This window comes from Carlito syrichta, unplaced genomic scaffold (assembly GCF_000164805.1).
Source record: "Carlito syrichta isolate Samal-C Ts95f unplaced genomic scaffold, Tarsius_syrichta-2.0.1 Scaffold314772, whole genome shotgun sequence".
Taxonomy (NCBI): Eukaryota; Metazoa; Chordata; class Mammalia; order Primates; family Tarsiidae; genus Carlito; species Carlito syrichta.
In genome coordinates this window covers 532,953-546,829 of record NW_007258868.1, presented here as the reverse complement: position 1 = coordinate 546,829, position 13,877 = coordinate 532,953, and the positions used below count along the sequence as shown (strand labels likewise).

Here is a 13,877-nt window from a genome sequence, read left to right as displayed (position 1 = left end):
TGCAGAGTAGTGGTTCTCAAAGTGTGGTTCATAGACTCCTTGAGTGAGGAACGCCAGGATATTTTAAATGGTCAACACAGTCAAAACTACACCATAAGAACACTAAAATGTTATTTGCTGTCTTCTCTGTGTATATATTAGTATTAATAGCACAAAAACAATGATGGGGAATACTACTGTAACCTCAGCAGAAGTCAAGGCTGTGGCAGCAAACTATACGTGGTCAATATATTCTTTACCTACTATATATTATTGACATGATTGTGTGAATTGTAAACTGAAATAGATGCTGTTTTATGGGAACCATTTTTACTTGAAAGACAAGTTATGGTTACTCAGACTTGACGATTTGGTTGACATTTTCTCAAAAATAAATCATGCGAGTCTTTCATTTTAAAGATTGCAACTGACAATATGCTTACAAGCGAAATTAAAATTTTGGAAAACTTGGATCTACCATCATGAACTTGATATATTCCCAATACTTACAGATCTTTTTATGAGATCAATAGTGATATAAAAAATGTGATATTTTGACATTGTATGAGGAAATGTGTCAACAGTTCAAAGATCTACACAACTTAGCAAAATAATATTTTGCAAATTAACAAATGTGCAGTATTAACAAACATGCATGTGTGTAAGATTCATTCAAAGTGCAAGATAGTCCAATAGACTTCACTACATCAGAGCATCAGAGCTACTTGATATGATTATAGAATTCAAATTGCAACAAATCTTTAAGAAACTACCATTCCTCAAGTTTGGGTATAGTATCAAGAATATCTGCAATTTCTGAAAAGGCTAATAAGATGCTAGCTCCTCCCTTTTTGCAGCTCCAAATTTGGGTAAAGTCAAGTTTTCTTCACATATTTCAGCCAAAACAACAAATTACAATAGATTGAATACAGAAGTAAATATAAGAATCCAAGTGTCTGCTATTAAAGAGATATCGGGCTAGGTCCTGTGGCTCATGTCTGTAATCCCAGCACTTTGGTAGGCTGAGATCAGAGGATAACTTGAGATCAGAAGTTTGAGACAAGCCTGGACAACATAGCAAGACCTCATCTCTACAAAATATCAAAAAATTAGCTGAGCATGGTGGTGCCCACCTGTAGTTCCAGCTACTTGGGAAGCTGAGGTGGAGGGATCCTTCCTGCAGATCGATGCTGCAGTGAGCCATGATCATGCTACTGAACTCCAGTCTGGGCAACAGAGTGTAACCTCAACTCAGAAAATAATAATAATAAAATAAAGCCGGGCTCGGTAGCTCAGCCTGTAATCCCGTGCCTTTGGGAGGCTGAGGTGAGTGGATTGCCTGAGCCCGCGGGTTCGAGACCCACCTGGGCAGCGAGAACTCATCTGTACAATAAATAAAAAAAAAATCAGCCAACTGTGGTAGCGCGCGCCTGTAATTCCGGCTACTCCGAAGGCTGAGGCGGAAGGATTGCCGGAGCCCAGTAGGTCCGAGGCTGCGGTGGCCGGGAGTGGCCACTGCACTCCAGTCTGGGTGACAGAGTGAGACTCCAACTCAAAAAAAAAAATTATAAAATATATAAAGAGATATACAAATGACTTGCAAAAATGTTAAACAAAGCACCAGCCACATTTGACTGACCCTAAGTGGGGTCCAGCCTGGGAGCTGCTGTGCGCGATTGGGTTGGTTAGTGCCAGGAATTGGCTGAGGCACCTTGGTACCATGAGGCATCAGTATTTAAGAGACTACACATTCTGAAACCCACAATGTTTGTTTTTTTTTTAAAAAGGCATTTGTAATAATATTGAAGATCATTCCATATTCCATTGATCTTCCTAGAATAAGGGCATCTAATTTCACTAATAGCAGGAAGGAGGTTAAAAATCTGCAAGACAGTTGGCTGCCTACATAAACAGAACAGCAGGACATGCTGCACCAAGCCCAAATAAACTACCTAAGGTGGTCGATCCCAGGAGGAAAGTTCATCATCCCCTTTCAAATGCTTGTTACAAACACATCCATCCCCTACAAGAGGGAGCTGTGATATGGCAAATAAAATGAACTGGCTTGTGCAGGTCCTCTGCCTGAAAAATTGTGCCATCAGAGTCTACCATATTTGGTTAACTCCAGTGATTCTAGTTCTCCACAGACAGTTCATCATTAGAATATAGTAGGGTTCTACCCAAGGTTCCTCAGAACCATGAAACAGTGGCCCAATTTTTGTTCAGCAGGAATTGGAAATTGAAGGTAGCTTTAACGTTCTGGAGAAAGAGAAGTATAAGTGAACTTGTAGCTTATTTGGTGAAGACAGACGATCTTGGAGCTATGGTCTACCTTCTCCTTCCTGTGCTTACCAAGAGTTTACAGGAAGAAAAACAATATATCTCACTTGACTGCTGTGGAGACTTGTTGCCTCTAGTAACTTCACTACCTAAAAGCAAATTTGAAGACTATGTAATAGTTGGTTTAAACTGGCTTCCAGCAGTCATAAAAAGGTGGCGGTCAGAACTATCATCCAAAATAAAAACTACAAAAGATGGAAATATTCAGATTTTAAAACAACAATTAAGTGGATTGTGGGAACAAGAAAACCATCTTTCATTGGTTCCAGGGTATACTGGTAATATAGTTAAGAGTGTAGATGCTTCTTTATTACAGTTGCATTGAGAGATTTAAACTACTAGAGGTTATTCCCTTCCCTTCCCTACCCATTTGATTATTTACAACGTCCCTGGACTATACGGTTTAGAAAGAAATATCTCATCTTAGAACTGTGAATAGTAAAAGAAATCCAAATTATTTTTTCTTTTTAAAAGCCACATAGCCGGGCTCGGTGGCTCAGCCTGTAATCCTGCGCTTTGGGAGGCTGAGGTGAGTGGATTGCCTGAGCCCGTGGGTTCGAGACCTGCCTGGGCAACTTGGCGAGACCTCATCTCTACAATAAATCCAAAAATTAGCTGGGCGTGGTAGTGCGCACCCGTAGTTCCAGCTACTTGGAAGGCTGAAGCGGAAGGATCACCGGAGCCCAGAAGGTCAAGGCTGCGGTGGCCGGGAGCGGCCACTGCACTCCAGTCTGGGTGACAGAGTGACTCCAACTCAAAAAAAAAAAAAAAAAAGCCACATAATGAATCCACTAATAAAACCCTAACAATCTACTTCACATAGAAGTAGAAAATTATTTTAAAGGGGCAGCTTCAACTTCAATGAGGTGAAAGTGCACTATGAAGATGGTTCACATTTGTTGTATTTGGGATTTATATGGTCACTTGGTAATATTGTTTAAGAATTCCTGGGTCTTATTACAATCCTGCATAAGACAGTATTTATACTATGTGAAAAAATAAGACAGGACTTATTACAGGGAACCACAAAGACAAGTCATCGATTGTATTACAAAAACTTGATGTGTACAGCTATTTTCTTATGTTGAAAAGACTAAACATTTAAAATATCATAGCAAAAATTAATATTAAAAATATTTTGGGCCCAGCTCAGTGGGTCATACCTATAATTACATGCACTTTGGGAGAATGAAGCAGTAGTATCTCTTGAGGTCAGGAGTTTAAGAGCAGCATGGGCAACATAGCAAGACCTTGTCTCTACAAAAAAAAATTATCCAGGCATGATGGCACTTGTCTGTAGTCCCAAACTACTCAGGAGGTTGAGGTGGAAGGATTATCTGAGCCTAGGAGGTTGAGGATGCAGTGATTTGTAATCATACCACTGAGCTCCAACCTGGACTGAAGTGAGACTCTGACCCAAAAAAAAAAAATGTCCACATTGAGATACTGTGTATACAAAAATAGCCAATGTGTTATGATGACATAATTTGTCTTAAAAAATTGAAATCACCATGCTTCTGGCATGATAAAATCTTAGGATTAAATCAGGGTTTACAATTATGTAGAATGTTGTTGAAATGTATGTCTCACCATTTTAAAAATGAGAATATTTACTATCTCTGTTTTTTTCTGTTTTGTTTTTTTGCCAGAATCATGATGTCATATATGTATGTGTTATTCCTATCTAAAGAAAAAGGTGAATGAATATTTGTATGAATGTTTAACTGGAAATATTCATGGATTTGGCTAATTAAATATTTATTTTTATTGTATATATATATTTCTAATATTTTTATTTTCTGTATTATTTAAACTTTCTTCATTTGAGTCAATGTACTAAATATTTATTTCAAAAAACATAAAGCAACATTGTTCTTCCCATCAATTATCTTTTTTTTAGAAAACAGAGTTATATTTAATAAAAATATATTTATGTTAACATGTAATGGGCTTAAAGTTATTTAAAATGAATTAAGCAAGCATTTTTAAATTTTCTTTTTTATTTTAAATACAGTAAATATTGGCATTCGTCCATTTTGCATTGCTATAAAGAAATACCTAAGGTTGGGTAATTTATAAAGAAGAGATTTGTTTTGTTTTGTTTGGCTTTGCTTTGCTTTGCTTTTGAATAAGAGTCTCACTCTGTCACCCAGGTTGGAGTGCAGTGGCACACTCACTGCCACAGCAATCTCAACCAGCTGGGTTTAGGCAGACCTTCTGCCTCAGCCTTCCAAGTAGCTGGAACCACAGGTGCACACCACCACATCCAGCTAATTTTTTGATTTATTGTAGAGAAGAGTTCTCGCCAAGTTGCCAAGGATCGTCTCAGAACCCTGGGCTCAAGCAATCCTCTTACCTTGTCCTCCCAAAGTGCTGGGATTACAGGCGTGAGCCACAGCGCCCAGCTAAGAAAAAAGTTGTACTGGCTCACAGTTCTGCATGGCACTGGCATCTACTGGGCTTCTGGTGAGGCCTCGGGAAACTTACAATCATGGCAGAAGGCAGAGAGGGAGCAGGTATGTCACAAGGCAAGAGCAGAAGCAAGAGAGAAAGGAGATGTTGCCAGGTTCTTTTAAACAGCCAGTTCTGTTTGAACTAATAGAACAAGAACTCACTCATTACCAAGAGACCTGCACCAAGCCATCCATGAGGGATCTACACCAATGACCCAACGGCCTCCCACTAGGCCCCATGTCCAACACTGGGGATCATATTTCAACATAAGATTCTGAGTGGACAGCAATCTAAACTATACCAATATCAACAACTAAAACTCACATAAACAAAATCTCTTGGGGTCCTTGTACCTTTTAACAAGGGATCCTGAGATTTGAAAAAGTTTGAGAACTGCAGATGTAAAGTCATGAATTACAATTTTATTGAGAGATGGTATGGTGATGGTGTAAGAATCTACAACCAGACTGTTAGGTTTGAATCCCAGAGCCAACACTCAACATTTGTATGACTTCAGGCAAATTATTTTACCACTCTTGTCTCAGTTTTCCCATCTGATAAATAAAAATAACAATGAGCTACTTGGAAGGCTGAAGCAGAAGGATCGCTGGAGCCCAGCAGGTCGAGGCTGCAGTGGCCAGGAGCGTGCTACTGCACTCCAGTCTGGGAGACAGAGTGAGACTCCATCTCAAAAAAAAAAAAGATAACAATGGAACCAATGATATAGAATCTTGTGATGATTGAGTTAATTTACATAAAACACTTAAATTATGTTTGGCCCTTTGTAAACACTATATGTGCTTATTATCATTATATAGTAAATATAATGGCAAGCCACTGAGAGTTTTAGCAAGGAGTAGTACATAATCTGATTTCGTATTTTTAAAAAATTTGCTGACTGTTGTGTAGAAAAATGGATTGTAAGGAAATGGAAGCTAAAGCAGGGAGACCAGTTAAGGGGCTCTCAGAGTATCCCAGAAAGAGATTATGGCTTGGACTCAGGCAATCATGATGGAGAAGGAAAGAGTAGATCTTTTTTAGAATGTTGTGGCAGCAGAGTTGATGAGTTTTGCCTCACTATTGGATGTGGGGCTAAGGAAGAGAAAAAATCAAGGTTGACTCCTAGAATTTGAGTGGAACAATAGGGTAGAATGATGATCCTATTTCCTGGATGGTGAAGACTGGAAGAGGAGCAAGATACAGTAGCATCAATTCAGAGTTCTGTTCTAGACATGTGGTGTTCCAGACTTCTATTCCACATTCCAGTCTAGAAATGTCAAGATACAGCTGAATTTTAAAATATGGGGTCCAGGAACAGAACAGGGTTCAAGGTGTAAATTTAAATTCATTCATCATGTAGAGATTATGTAAAACCATGGATGAGCTCTCCCAGGAAGAAAGGGTAGACTGCAACTGGGGCAATCCACTTTTATATTTTTTTATTGTATGTTTTTAATAAAAGCAAACTAAACAAGATGTCTTATTCACACATAATCATACCCTTATAAATGTAGCACTCTCCATGTCTGTCATTTTCTCCTTACCTGTTTTGCTCTCTTAAGTCCTTTTTTTAAAAATAAAATAAAATCTGGATATAGGTATTGTATTTACAAATATTTAGATGAATAGCATTTTATTATATCAAATAGAGTAGTCTGAATAAATCCTTCTGTCACAAAAACAATAAGACCCACTGTAACTAACTTTAAGAATCAAGGCACTGCACTTAAACAAGCCATAGTCTTTAGTTTGTGATTACTATCTTATCTTCCAAAGGGTGATTTGTTTGTTTTGTTTTTGTAAATATACACATACACCAGGAGCCATGGTCCCTGGGTGAATCCTCTTGTGATGCAACAGTGAAAGCAAAATGGATCATTGTAAGTCTTTAACAGAATATACCAATCTACTCTAGGAATCTTATTTTTTTTTAAGTTACACTAAGACAAAATGAGTCCACAAATTAACCAAATTCTATTTTCTGAACTTTCCAGTTTTGACTATACAATACTCTGGTACGGCCACATGTTTACAACTCAGAAAAATGTACTTTTATATCGGTGTCTGCAAAGAGGGATTTTAAATGTGTATTTTAAACATAGATAGCAGTTGATCTGAGTTTACATAATACAAATTTTATTTAAAGTTGATTTATAAAATATGTTGAGATTTACCTATCCAGCAGAAGTGAAGATTTTAGTAAAAACATGTTTGTTGTCTAAAGATATGGTTGTTTCTTTTGCAATACAGTATTCTTTCAGTGACTAAACTAACTAGTGCAAATTAGTAAGTTCCTTTGTATCAGCATATACACTGAAACATCTTTAGAAACACTTTCCCATCTACAAAGTAAGACATAAAATAACCCCTCGTACTAATGAATGACATAAATGTGACATAAAATAGCCCCTTTGTATTATGAACTTCACAGCAACCTGAATGGACTTAGAGTCTATACAACTGAGTGATCTATTACAGAAATGAAGAACTGAGTACCACATGTTCTCACTCATAATCGGACCTTGAACAGTTATAATACTACAAGAAAAGAATGGGCAGTAGTGGGAAACTGCCCAGGGCGGGGGCGGGTACAGTATTGACAGTAGTGGGAAACTACCAGGAGGCGGGGCACACCTCATCAACAAGAGCAGCTGCGTAATGAACATTTGTATACCTAACCCTGAATTGTACTCCACATCTTTAAAATTAAAACTTAAAAAAATAGCTCCTTTGTGTTCATACGATCAACACAAGGAATACCTTAAATTACTTCACTGTAGTATTAAAAATGTACAATTTTAAATCCCTTAACGGCAGATCCGCAGTTCTGGGTGTCCTGTTCAGAGCCTAACCATTCCCAGAAAATAAAGGTATAAAAGCTTAAAATATGTGATAATAGATCCAGTCATTTTTTTCTTTTTCCATACACTAAGGCAAGAATACAGCCTGTAGCACAAAACGTTTACAGAAAGAGAAAAGCAGGTTAGCACTTGGTTGCTTTCACAAACAATTGAGAAAATGAGCAGGTAGATCACAGTGCAAAGATGGAACAGAATCTGCTAGTGTTGATCCTCTGATGATAGGAGCTCTTTCTTTTATTTATTTTTTATTTTAAAGATTTGGAGTACAATTCAGGGTTAGGTATACAAGTGGTCATTGCACAGGTAGTTCGGGCCTCCCTTTGGTCCCACTTCACCTGGTTTGAAATCAGATACCCTTATTGATGCTATGTGCCCCCGCTCCCCGCAGTACCCTGCTACTGCCAATCCCTATAGTATTATGGTATAATCCCTTTCTTATAGTTTAGGGTCTGCTTGTAAGTGAGGACATGTGATATTCAGTTCTTCGCTTCTGTGATAGATCACTGAGTATTATAGACTCTAAATCCATCCAAGTTGTTGCAAAATCCATGTTTGTCCTTCTTTATGGCTGCATAATATCCCATCGTAAGTACCACATTACTTTTATCCAGTCCAGTTTCAATGGACAATACAGTTGGTTCATGTTTTTACTATGTCAATAGCTCTGCAATAAACATGCAGGTATCTTTTTTGTAGAATGATTTGAGTTCCTCTGGGTATTTGATAGGCGCTCTTTCAAACACAATGTCTCCAAACACTGCCAGCATCAAGGGGTGGAGCCGGCACTACTTGTGAATTGCAGTTGTGCCTAGTTCCTTGTGTGGAATGGAAGAAAGATGGTCACATATAGGTCAAACTGTACAAGCAGGTATTTTATAATATTCTAAGGTCAATAATCGATTGCTTTTTCTCATTAAAATAGCATACATGGAATGTAAGTTCGGTTCCTTCAAATTATATATATATATATATTTACTTTCTATTAAAGAGAAAAGGATAAAATGATGTAAAAGAAAAATATAAAACTATAAGCAAAAGAGAGAAGATAAGTGGATATTTTCCCTGTGCAAGGCTAAGACAGAAGCAAACTTTGTCAAGAAAAATGCCACCCACATAACAGGGAATCTAACAAAAACAAAATAAAACAAAAGCAATTCCAGAACTCCTTTTTACCAACAGAAGTCATTTTTCATCAATAAACATATTGGTTACAAGAGACATACTTGAACAACTAAACATGGGGATAAAGAAAGGCTTAGGTTTTGAATTAAACTGTATAGTGAAACAAAGCTTTCCCAAAGACAGGGTGAAAATCATGAAGTCTTGCATCAGTGCATAGTTTAAATCAGATATTGGTGACGTACCTGTCAGGAGGACAAGGGGAAACATGTCTAGATTTACCATGCAGTAGAGATTTATATCTATACTTGTCTTTGATAACCCAGTTGTACCTAGTTGTTTAGCAACTTAGTATCCTTTTAAACTGTTTTTACAACAGAGTTTTGTTTTTTCTTTTTTAAAAAATTAATCCAATAAGATGTTCAGAAGACAATAAGGCAGTTTAAAAGTACTTATGTCTTTCATCCTTATATAACTCTTACACATTTATGTGTCAAGTTGTCTTATTTCCTGCCAAATGTCCCCATTCTCCTTCTATAAACTCTTTTTGTTCTCTAAGACCACTTAACCACCCATGTGATCTCAGACCCAAAGAGTTTCTTTTCTCCATAAAATGTAAATATAATAAAACTTTCCAAAATACAGTTTGGAAGTTCAAGTGAAACAATGTATATAAAGAGAACAGCTTGAGTGGCAAGTTACCAGGAGTTGCTCAGTAAGTGGCAGCTGTTAATTCTTCATTTGAGCTTTCTCCTACTTTCTTTTCAGTGTCCCTTTCGTGATTTTCCAAGCTCTTGTTTTCAAGCCCAATAATTTCTATTTTTAGTATAGATGTTCATTGTCTGCTTCACATACAGATGTTTATTAAACAAACACTTACCAGCAGAGGAGGTATAGTCGGAAGAAGTCAAACTCTCTGTCCTCTGATCAAGCCTCAGTATCTTCATACTTTCCTGTACGAAATCTTCTTGAGTTTCCATCTTGGATCCTCAGTTCTCTCCATCTTCTCAGCAGATCCCAGCACTTTGGGAGGCTGAGGCAGGAGGATTGCTTAAGCTCAGGAGTTCAAGACCAACCTGGGCAACCTAGCAAGACCTCATCCCTACAAAAAACTCAAAAAATTAGCCAGGCATGGTGGCACATGCCTGTAGTCCCAGCTACCAGGGAGACTGAGGCAGAAGGATCACCTGAGCCCAGGAAGTAGAGGTTGTGGATCCTGCACTTGAGCCTGGGCGACAGAATGAGGTCCAACTCAAAAGAAACAAAAACAAAACATTAAACTCAATAAAACAACATTAAACTGTAAAGCTATCACATTATTAACGATGCTTCTTTCAAGAGCAAATACACAATTATTTTTTGTGTGTGCAGTTTTTCTGTGGAGGCCGTCCTCATCAGCAATAACACATATTCTCTGAGTGGCAGCTGCACGGCAAAAATATACAAGAAAACTGACACCAGAAACTTCATTATCTGACTTCTTCCATTTTTTTCATGGTAAAAACTAAACCTTCTTCATGTTATCATTTTGCTAATTTCATGTTTCAATCTGATAATTCTCACATTCTTATTTTCACAATCATATCTTCAGTGAAGTTTTCTTTCCCCGCAAATTTACAGTTTAGACTTTGTTGACTCTCAGTTTCTTGTTTCTCTGGCAAATGTCTCAATTTAAATACTCTCTTTTTATTTCACAGGGATGTTGTGGGTGCCAGCTGTAAATGGGCTTGGTTTCTTTTCCAATGTTTATTTTCCATCCTTACTCATCAGGGTCATTCTATCACTCTCTCAACCTCTAATAGTTTAAAAAGCCAGGTACAGTGGCTCACCCCTGTACTACCAGCACTTTGTAAACCAAGATAAGAGGATCATCTGAGGCCAGGAGTGCAGGCCAGCCAGGGCAACTTAGCAAGACACAATTTCTACCAAAAAAATTTTTTTTAAATAGCCAAGTGTGGTGGTGGTCACTTGTAGTTTGCAATTACTCTGGAGGCTGAGGGGGGAGGATTGCTTGAACCCAGGAGTTCGAGATTGCCATGAGCTATAATCATGCCACTGTACTCTAGCCTGGGTGACAGCTTGACCCTGTTTCAAACAAACAAACAAGCAAAAAAGCAAACAAAAAGATTTACAAAGATGTTTGAGACCTGGGAGGGATAAAAGGTCTTGGTTCCAAAATACAAAAATGTAACTGCAAAACCAAAATTGACATATCATTCCAGTAGCAAAACTCCTTTCAATTTTTAACAGAAAAATAGTGTGTGTGCAATGCAAATGCATGTAATACATTTGATTTCATGGGTTTGGGGCAATTGGCTTTTGCAATTTTGAAGGATTAGGAAGACTTTTCTCCCCCTTGGTCATCTTATCACTTTAATCTGATTCTTTCTATCAGACATTTGTTTGTCTTTCCAATAAGTTTGCCTAGTCTTATGTATTAGAGAAATGATTGTTTTCTAATCTCATATCTCACATGAAAAGCAATATGTACCCCTCCACATTTCATAACTTCTGCTCTTTCTTTCAAATATGTTCTGCCGGTTTACTGTAAACATAATTCAGGCAATAAAGAAATATATCTCAATAAATGTAGTTTAAACTTTTGTTCCTGTTAGTTTCCAAAGATTTGTTTTAGAAATAAATTTTAGTTGCATCTAGCCATATCGTCATTTTTTGAATATAACTGAAATTTCCTCTCACTAACATTCCTTTGTAATATAATAAAGTTGACATCTACTTAAAACTTTCAACTAAATTAGTTTTAATTAAAATAAATTTTTAATTAATGTTGGGGGAAAATGCCTACAATGTACAACGTGGCACAAAGTAAGGAGTAACCTATCTTGCTGTGTAAAGAAGGGCATCAAAGAATAACAATAATTAACATTTGTTGAGCACCTACTAGGTGTCAGGAACCTGATGCCTGCTTTCTAATTTAACTAGCCCAAACTTCCCCACATTTGGATCTATGAAGTTCACAGCAAGCTTAGTAACTTATTTTCACTTCTTGTTGCCTCTGTATTTCTAGGAGACATTAGGTCAGTCTTGAATATTGCCGACTTGTGCTGGGTACTGCCATGGACCCACTGAGCATAATGGTCTCAAATGGATAATGTTCCCCAACCCCAGGCAGGTGTCTATTGGGAATACACTCCAGTTCCCCACTGGGTGCTGCCACTGCTCCACCAATTCCTAACACTGCCTTGCAGAATCCTCAATGCCAAAACAAGGTATCAATCTTACATCAAGGGCAGGAGAAACAGCCCTCTCCTTTATGTGATGGAGTCTGCTAGAGGAGCAATGATATCTGTGCCTTGATAATCTACTAAGTGCTTTGTCAGGTAGTTCTTCCAGTTTTATTTTTTTTTATTCCAGGCCTTTTCCCCCTTAAACTAAGATATGAATGTGTGGACTGAACAGGATATAGATTTGAGCAATATGACATCTAGTCTCTACAGTTCAATGTTTGGCTATTTTTCTGGGAATGGATGACTTACTCTTCAACCCCAGGTATGTGCACTTTGTTTGGATAAATCCTATAAACCACCTGGCACAGTTCTCCATGTCCAAACTCCAGCAAAGGTCACAATTTAGGCTTAAGCTGAAAAATTGTTAGAATGTAAATTAATTTTTTTAATGAGAAAACTGAAGGCTAGCAAATTCAGGTAATCTGCCAAGTTCATATGCTTAGCAAACAGCTAAACAAGATTTTAATCCAGCTTCAAGTTGTGTTTGTGTGTGTGTGTGTGTGTGTGTCTGAGATGGGGTCTCACTCTATTGCCCAGGCTATAGTGCAATGGTGCAACCATAGCTCACTACAGTCTTGAATTCCTGGACTCAAGGGGTCCTTCCACCTCAGCCTCCCAAGTAGCTGGGACTACAGGTATGCCTGACTATTTTTTTTTTAATTTATTTTTTATTGATTTTCTGTAGACTCTGTTATCCAAACTGATCTCAAACTTCTGGCCTCAAGCAATCCTCCTGTTCTTGAACTCCCAAAGTTCTGGGATGACAGGTGTGAGCCACCAGGTCTGTACCATGTTTTATATTTTATGTTGTTTTAAGAATATCAGACTGTCTCCTGGAACTCAAAGAAGCTCCTTTTTATCTCAAGATATACCATTCTGTTATGTAAATACTTTCTGTGCCTTTCTAACCATCTGCTAAGGATGCATCAATAAACAAAACTGACAATTTCTCTGTTTACATTTCAGGGAACTAATACTGTCTTCTTTCCTTCTTTCGCAAACTATCATTTTAACCTATATAACTATAAGGAAGTAATCCTTCAGCAGCCCCAAGGGATAAAAACAAGTGTATTGCTGGCTTTTCTACAGGAAAGTACATGTTCCTTTATTAGGATTAAAACATCAGCCCAACTAACTAGACTTTGACAACCCAGGGAGTGAATTGCACCTATCTCCTTCTACTGTGTTTGAGGTAAGAGAAAGCAGATAAAGCTATTAACAGCGCATAGACTACTTTGTTACAGCTGAGACACATTGCTGCTGTCTCCAACACATACTTCTCCTGGTATGTAAACACAGCCACCTACACAGAAGAGCCAATCCAAGTCAGTAGAATACTTAACAGACTTTTTCAGCCACCTCTGCCGAGTATAACAATCACCTGCTCCAGCCCTTCCCAAACACCAAGAATACAGTACTTAACTGTTCAGCTATTGAATAGAGTTAAAATGGGCAGGGGAGAATGCAGGAAATAGGTACACCAAGGAAAAGAAATCTGTCATCTTGAAGCACCCCCCACATCAGTGCTAGATTTAGATACGCAGCACTAGTCTACAATAGTGACTCTATGTCATTAGTTTCACTCTAACTTGGGATCTAAATAAGCCAACTTTGAATTTCATTGCATACTTGTGGAAGGTCCAGCAACCCTCCCCCATGTTTCATCCGCTCCTTGAAGTCTTAAGCTGCCCTGATTACCTCTGACTCTATTTTTTTATTTATTTATGTTTTTTGAGTTGGAGTCTCACTTGGTCACCCAGACTGGAGTGCAGTGGCCACTCCTGGCCACTGCAACCTCGACCTGCTGGGCTCCGGCAATCCTTCTGCCTCAGCCTTCCAAGTAGCCGGAATTACAGGCATGCGCTACCACGCCTGG

General features: G+C 38.1%; 1 pseudogene; it reads left to right on the top strand.

The window, feature by feature from the left end:
* The first annotated feature begins 1,766 nt into the window (after window positions 1-1,766).
* LOC103274433 lies at window positions 1,767-2,644 on the top strand (annotated as a pseudogene).
* The last annotated feature ends 11,233 nt before the right edge of the window (window positions 2,645-13,877 follow it).